Genomic DNA, 8,038 nt, shown 5'->3' with positions numbered 1-8,038 from the left:
GGTCTTCCTTATTCACTGTCCAGCTTTCGCATCCATATGAGGTTATTGAAAATACCATGGCTTGGGTCAGGTGCACCTTAGTCCTCAAGCTGACAGACTAGAAGAGTAAAAATTTCAATTCTAGCCCTAGAACCACTTGGTCACTCTAAGCCTAGTTTTCTTCCTAGAAAATGACTTCTTTGGACAAAATTATTTCCCAGATTTCCTCATGCTTTAAATTTCTGTCCATTTCTGCTAAAAAATTCGATACATTAAACTGAGGTCATTAAGTGTTGTATGAGTCTTGGCTCTGCTATTTATAAATTAGGTGACTTTGGGGAAGTTACTTAACATCTTTGGGCTTCAATCTCATTTGTAAAATAAGGACTTACCCTGGTGGTTATGTGCCGTGGAGTTGGTTCTGACCCACAGCGACCCTGTATAGGGTTTCCGAGGCTATAAATCTTTATGGGAGCAGAAAGCTTCATCTTTCTTCCACGGAACAGCTGGTAGTTTCGAACTGCTGATCCTGACGTTACCAGCCCAATTTGTAACCACTATGCTACTGGAGCTCCTTGAGGACTTACCCTAGAGTCCAGTAAATGCCAGGTACTCAATCAATGTCAATTCAACTCTCTGATATCTTCCCCTTTCCCTTTACTCTATCATTCAGAATCGAGTCCAATTTAGGAACAAATTCAGATCTCATCTAGCAGTGGATTCCACTTATGTATACAAGTGTCAACTGTGATATGCAGATGACACACTTTTGCTTGCTGAAATGAAGAGGATTTGAAGCACTTACTAATGAAGATCAGAGACTACAGCCTTTAGCAGGAGTTACAGCTTAACTTAAGGAAAACAAATATCCTCACAACTAGACCAATAAATATATTGATAAATGGAAAAAAGATTGAAATTGTCAAGAATTTTATTTTATTTGGATTCACAATCAATGCCCATGGAAACAATGATTAAGAAATCCAATCTGATGCAAAAGGCCTCTTTAAAATATTAAAAAGCAAAGTATCACTTTAAGGACTAAGCTGCACCTTATCTAACTCATAGTATTTTCAGTTGCCTCACCTGCATGTCCCAGTTGGACAATGAATAAGGGAGATCAAAGGAGAATTGATGCCTATGAATTATGGTGTTGACAGAGAATACCAAACATGCCATGGACTGCCAGAAGAACAAACAAATCTGCCTTGGACGAAGCACATCTAGAGTTCTTCTTAGAAGCAACAATGGTGGTTCTCTTCTCATGAGCTTTGGGCATATTATCAAGAGGGACCAATCCTTGGAGAAGGACATTATACTTGGTATAATGGGTCAGCAAAAAAGAGGAAGACCCTCAACTAGATGGACCGACATAATGGCTGTACCAATGGGCTCAAACAAGAATGCTGCAGGAGAGGGAGGGATTTTGGTTTGCTATGTTGTACACAGGATTACCATGAATCAGAACTGACTTGACAACCCCTAACATGTTTGCCTATGGTTTAACCTAAATATAGCACTTTCACATTTGTAAAGCACTTAACCAATTTGACCCTTATCAGAAATATTAAATATGATCTCTACTTAGAGTTGAAAAAAACCCTGTGTCTCAGACAGATTTGATTTGCTTAGGTTCACATGCCAGGAAACTAGTAAATGTTGGCAGTAAAATTCTTATCCAAGATTCCTATCTCTGCCTGTCTTTATGTGCTTTTTTCTCCATCCCCACCTCTTTTTTCTTTTTTTAATAGAGATTCTTTATTAAGTCTTAAATCATAGCACAAGACAAAGACAAACATAGATCATCTGGGTGAGGGAAATCATAGACATCATGATGAGTTTCCAAAGTTCTGTCTTCACTTGGGGACCTCTTATGGGTACAGGAAACAAAAAGGACTCTCCTTTCACAAATGCAGTCACATATGCACAATGGGCCTAAGGAATACAAAGAGGGGCCTACTGCAGATAGAAAACTTACAAACTGTCTCTGAGGCTCTTGGGATATGGCATGACAACCAGGCAACTATTAAAGGATGAGCCCAGCAATGTACGTATGAGGGCTGGCTGGTGGAAGTGGCCCAAAGCCCACTTTTCTTTTCTTTTTTAATGTTTTATTGTGCATTATGTGATAGTTTACATGGAAGAACATTAGCTTTACATTCATCCTATCTTATTTCATTTCATTGCCATGGCTACAATCCACTCTATGCATCATCAACCAACCAAAGGGTATACCCTGCAAGCCTGCCCCCAGGTCATCAGTACACAGCCCCTCTCCCTCTCTGGGTCTAAAGTCCCTAGCCGCTCCATCTCTCCATGTCATCATCTCTGCCTCTATCTCTGGTGTCACTGCTTCTCTGGGTAGGGTCCCACTCTCCGCTCTTTCCTCTTGATGGTCCCAGGGACCTCCGATCCTAGACTGCAAAGTTAATCACTCCCCTTCTTGCTACAAAACATCTACCTTTACATTTCCAACCCTCACAATCAGTCCTGATAACAATTATTCACTATTGTATCACATAAGACCTATCCGCGTTTCCTTTTATCAGTCTGGCCTAGACAGACTGGATACTACTTAGTGGAGATTCTACCTTCCTCCACGCCCCCTGGATCTAGGTTCCGTCTTGAAAGCTTGTAAGCCAGTCACTTCTTGCCTTTGAAGTCTCCCCATTGTGGGTAGCCAATGTCCAAGTTGCCCATCCCTGTCTACTCTGTGTGTGGAGGGGGTGGGAATGATCCTTGCTATAAAGATTTGTTTCCTCTTTTGAGCTACTGCATCCATAAGTGTAGGTCAAGTTCATCAAATTGTATCAGATTACTCTTTTTTTCCTCTTCTTTCTTCTAGTTGAGCTCTGATCATCCAGTCATTGAAGCCAGGTCAAGTGACTATCACCTGCAAGTGTGGGTGTTCTTGTGCATATGCCCTCTCTTCTTATCAGCTGGATGCTTCACTCTCCATTCTAGTCCTCTGTGGCTATGTCACTGACTCTGGGCTCAAGAGTCCCCAGGTCTTGCCACACTGCTGGGCAACCAGGTCTCCACCTGGGTTCACAGGAGTTGTAGGGCTTGGCTCTTTTTACTTTTTAATGAGTCTAATAAAATCATGAGTTTTTGTTTTTCATTTAAAAATTTTTCATTAAAAGCTGAAGTTGCCCAAAATGATTTCCAATATTGCTGTTGTTGCTGTTAAGTGCTATTGAGTCAGTTTCAACTCATAGCAACCCTATATTGGGTTTCCAAGGAGCAGTTAGTGGTTTGAACCGCCAATCTTGTATCTAGAAGTCCAGTGCTTCAGTGCTTATCTTATAGCGCCACACTAAAACTTCATTTGATAATTACAGACACCTCCATATTAATAAACCCAAATAAATGAAACCCGCTGCTGTCGGGTCCATTCCACCTCACAGCAATCATGCAGGAGTGCGTCTATTTTTACGCAAGCAGACTGCCACATCTTTCGCTCACAGATCACTTGGTAGGTTCAAAATGCCAACCCCTCAGTAACTGAGTGCTTTCTCACCATGCCACCAGAGCTCCTTTCTATAATAATAACTAGCTGGCTATGACTGAAGGAAGAAGTTCATGGTGCACCAAAGGCTTTGGCAAAGAACAATGCTCTGGGAATTGATGGAATACAAATTGAAATATTTCAGCAAAGTGATGCATCACTGGAGGCACTCTATCATCTATGCCAAGAAATCTGGAAGACAGTTACATGGCTAACTGAATGGAAGATAACCATATTTGTACCATTCCAAAGAGAGATGACCGAACGGAATACAGAAACCATTGGACAACATCATTAATATCACATGCAAGTAAAATTTTGCTAAAGATAATTTAAAAATGGCTGCAATAGTATAATGACAAAGAACTGCAAAAAATTCAATCTAGATTCAGATGAGAATGAGGAATGTCATTACTGATGTCAGATGGATTTTGACTGAAAGCAGAGAATACCAGAAAGGTGTTTGCCTGTGCTTTATTTATTATAGAAAGACTTTTGACTATGTGGATCGTGACAAACTATGGACAACATTGTAGAGAACGGGTATTCCAGAACACTCAACTGTACCCATGAGGAACCTATACACAGACCAAGAGGCAGTTGTTCGAACAGAACAAGGAAACACTGAGTGGCTTCATGTCAGGAAAGATTTGTGCCAGGCTTGTGCTATTTCACCATACATTGTCAGTTTGTATGATGTGCAAATAATCCAAGAAGCTGGGTTATATGAAGAAGAATGTGGCATCAGGATTGAAGGAAGATTTATTTATAATATGCAACATGCAGATGATACAACCTTGCTTGCAGAAAGCAAATAGGACTTAAAATACTTACTGATGAAGATCCAAGACCACAGAAAACAAAAATACTCACTACTGGACCAATAAATAACATTATGATAAATGGAGAAAAGATTGAAGTTATCAAAAACTTAAATCCACAATCAATACTCATGGAAACAGCAGTCAAGAAATCAAACGATACATTACATTAGGTAAATCTACTGCACAAGACCTCTTTGAAGTCTTTCAAGAGCAAAGATGTCAGTTTGAGGACAAAGTCCAAAGCCATAGTATTTCCAATAGCCTCTTATGCATGTGAAAGTTGGACATTTAATAAGGAAGATCATAGAAGAATTGATGCATTTTAGTTATGGAGTTGGGGAAGAATATTAAATGTGTCACAGACTGCCTGAAAAACAAATCTGTGTTGGAAGAGGTACAGCCAGAATGCTCCTTACAAGCTCGGATGGCCAGACTTTGTCTCTCATATTTTGGACATATTATCAGGAGGGACCAGTCCCTGGAGAAGGACATCATACGAGGTAAAGTGGATGGTCAGGGAAAAAGAGGCAGACCCTCAATGAGATGGACTGGTACACTGGCAACAGCAATGGGCTCAAGCATAGCAACACTTGCGAGGTTGGCACAGGATCGGGCAGAGTTTCATTCTGTTGTTCATAAGTCATTATGAGTCCGAACTGACTCAATAGCACCTAACAACAAAACAGTCGATGAGCTTGGAAAGCACTTCATGAAGATTAAATATTTAAATTCTCATCAAATCCTGAGCTATGGTCTGCTAGTATCACCCTTTCACAAGGGAGGGAACCTAGGCACAGACACATTTTTTAAAACTTGTAAATGGTAAAATCAGATTTTTAACACAGCAGTGTGATCTCAAAGCCCTGCTTATAATCATTAACCCACAGCCCTTTACTTTACAAACCTAATTTGAATATAGAGTGGAATGTAAGCTTATACAATCATCCCAAAATTATAGCAGGCTTGGAAAATCCCAAAGCTTTTGTTAGTTGGTTACAGAAGAGTGAGAAACTACTCTTCAACTCCTTCTTAGGGCCTCGGCCCTTGTGACTACTAAAAGGCTTCCACAGGCCATCCTAATGCTCAGTTGCATGGGATCAAGTCAAGACCCAAGATCTAATTCTCCTCAGGCGCTAGGCCATCAGGACAGCCAGCAACAACCAAATTCAAAGCTAATAAAACCAGTTAACTGCACAGCATGAGGTACCATCTCTCTACGCAAAATTACATGGTTAGGAATTTTGAGCGACTCTCACAACCTGATTAGCTGAACATCCCTAAGTGCTTTATAATATTACTTTATAGTGCAACAGAGTTTGACTATTTACACCCCATAAGAGAAATGTTTGCCACATTTATTATGGAAATCTGTAAAATCATTTAGAAGAATTTAGGCAAATTTAATTTTTAAATAGTCTGAAAAGTCCTTTAGCATCTTGTAGACTCCAATTAGACAGTCTCTTGAATACTTGAATTCTTTAGCTAAATTATTGATTTTACTATTTCTAGGTTCTGTGAACATACTCAAACAATCAGTAGTGGCAAAGGCATGTGTGTGACATCTGTTGAGTTTTCTTTGTAATTGATTGCCCTTTCCCCAAAAATGTACATAATCCAAACAAACAATAGAAAATATAATTTGATATCGCAGAATCTTATTAAAGGAAGAGTTCTGAAATCTTATACTTTTTTCCTTCAGGTTCCCAACTACAACCCATTTTAAAGCATTTCCCTTCTTAACCAGCAAAAGATCATTTCTACATTGAAGGCTTAATGAAAGCAAATAGTCTCCACTTCCATGAACCCTCGCAGACTTAATACTCATTCTCACCAGCCACCACGATCTTTCTTTTCACTAGCCTTCACGAGAAATCGATGACGTTATTTATGCTCAGCAGCAATAGTGAACAGAGGGCAGCCAAAGGCTAATTTTTACATTTGCTTCAGTTTTACTTAAGCCTAAAAATTCTAATTCTTACAGGTGTTTTTTTTTTGTTTTTTTTTTTTCTTGATATGTTTGAATTTGCAGGCTTGTAACTATTTTACCTATGTTTATTGCAAAGACATGGGTCATTTTAAAGTCATACTCCAATCAATAGTGTTAGGAAGAGCAACCAGTCTGAATGTATTCACTTTTTACCAAGATGCTGAGGGTATGTCGTGCAAACTTGGTTGCTATAGTCCATCTCAAAACCATCTCAATGTTTCTTTGAGTGAAAAGAAAACATTGATACCTTTCTTTAATTCAATCATACACTTACAATTTAAGGATGATGGTCTTGGTAAAAGAAATATTTGTGATTTTTCTTAACAACTGGTTTGTTTTCTAGCCCATTCTTCTGAGATTATTATAACAATCTATCACGTTACATTCTTCAGGGTCTTCAAGTTGGTTGCAAAAATGTTCAGACTCAAACATGTTGTCTACAGCTAATATATAGAATATCATTATGTGTTTTTATCATACTAATTTCATTCTTGCTTCTATTTCATTTTCCCTTTGTCACATTTTCCTAATATTTCTTTTTAGTTTATCTTATAATAATATTTATATCTTTATTAGCAGTCTTCAATAATTTTGACAAGGCCATATATTATAATAGTATTATATAGATTTCTCAAATTGGGGCCCTTAAGACTTCAGGGTCCACAGAAAGATTCTTGATGGTCCATGAACTCACTGATGAATGGTATTTGGTTATCGATCTGTGCACACAAATAACATTTCTTTTATTTTCTCTATTCCACAGCTTTCACTATCCCTCTACCCTTGCAGCCTACAGTCATCTATTATATTTGTCCATTACTCATCCACCTCAAGCTTAAAAATACCCCTCTGACCACAGTCACCCATTTTTACTTCCATTAAATGAGCATGTTGGTTTTATTCAGGAATATCAGTCAAATGTGATAGTTACAATAGTGTGCTTTAGTATCCTTAATCCACTCCATTCTGAACTCCGAAGATTCCATTTCTGAACAGCTAAAGGGCACACTGCCTTACTTTGCACATGCTAGTAAGAGGGATCAGTCCCTGGAGAAGGGCATCATGCTTGGTAAAGCAGAGGGTGAGAGAAAAAGAGGTACATCTCAAGGAGATGAATTAATACAGTGGTTACAACAATACTCTCAAAAATAGCAACAATTGTGAGGATGCTGCAAGACTGGGAACCATTTTGTTTTGTTACACAGGATTGCTAGGAGTCGGAACTGACTCGATGGCACGTAACAACAACCACTACCCTAACAGGAACTTATCTAGACAGACACCAGCTTTCCCTAGAGAGCACCTTAATTATATCATTTGGAGACTTCGATCTCCTACAGTTGGAAACTACTTTTCAAGACAGCTTTGTGTATTACTCCAGTCAAATTACTTTGGGAGCTGTCCCATGAAACTTCCTGTGTTTCTGACCTTGGTTTTGCTTGCTGCTATATAGGGTTTCCAAGGAGCGACTGGTGGGTTTGAACTGCCGACCTTGCATTTCAAACTGACTTTGCGGTACAGCAATTATCCTGCAGAGTCACACCAAGACTCCGTAAATGACTGGGTGGTGGTGGTTATGTGTTGTGGAGTTGGTCCGACTCATAGTGACCCTGTGGTAGGATCATGCAAATAATGTTTATAGAGCTCTAATGTGGGGTTTGCAAGGAGCTCTGGTAGCGTAGTGGTTATGAATTGGTCTGTGAACCTTAAGGTCAGCAGTTCGAAACTACCAGCGGTTCC

General features: G+C 39.3%; 1 protein-coding gene across 2 annotated transcripts in view; it reads right to left on the bottom strand.

The window, feature by feature from the left end:
• LOC102842505 (mitogen-activated protein kinase kinase kinase MLT-like) overlaps positions 1-8,038 on the bottom strand; it is a 244,632-nt gene that overhangs the window by 150,412 nt on the left and 86,182 nt on the right. The window lies entirely within an intron of this gene.

The sequence above is a fragment of the Chrysochloris asiatica genome, unplaced genomic scaffold (assembly GCF_000296735.1).
Source record: "Chrysochloris asiatica unplaced genomic scaffold, ChrAsi1.0 scaffold00094, whole genome shotgun sequence".
NCBI classification, from domain to species: domain Eukaryota; kingdom Metazoa; phylum Chordata; class Mammalia; order Afrosoricida; family Chrysochloridae; genus Chrysochloris; species Chrysochloris asiatica.
The sequence above is the reverse complement of the archived record's forward strand: the minus strand, read 5'-3'. Positions and strand labels throughout refer to the sequence as shown.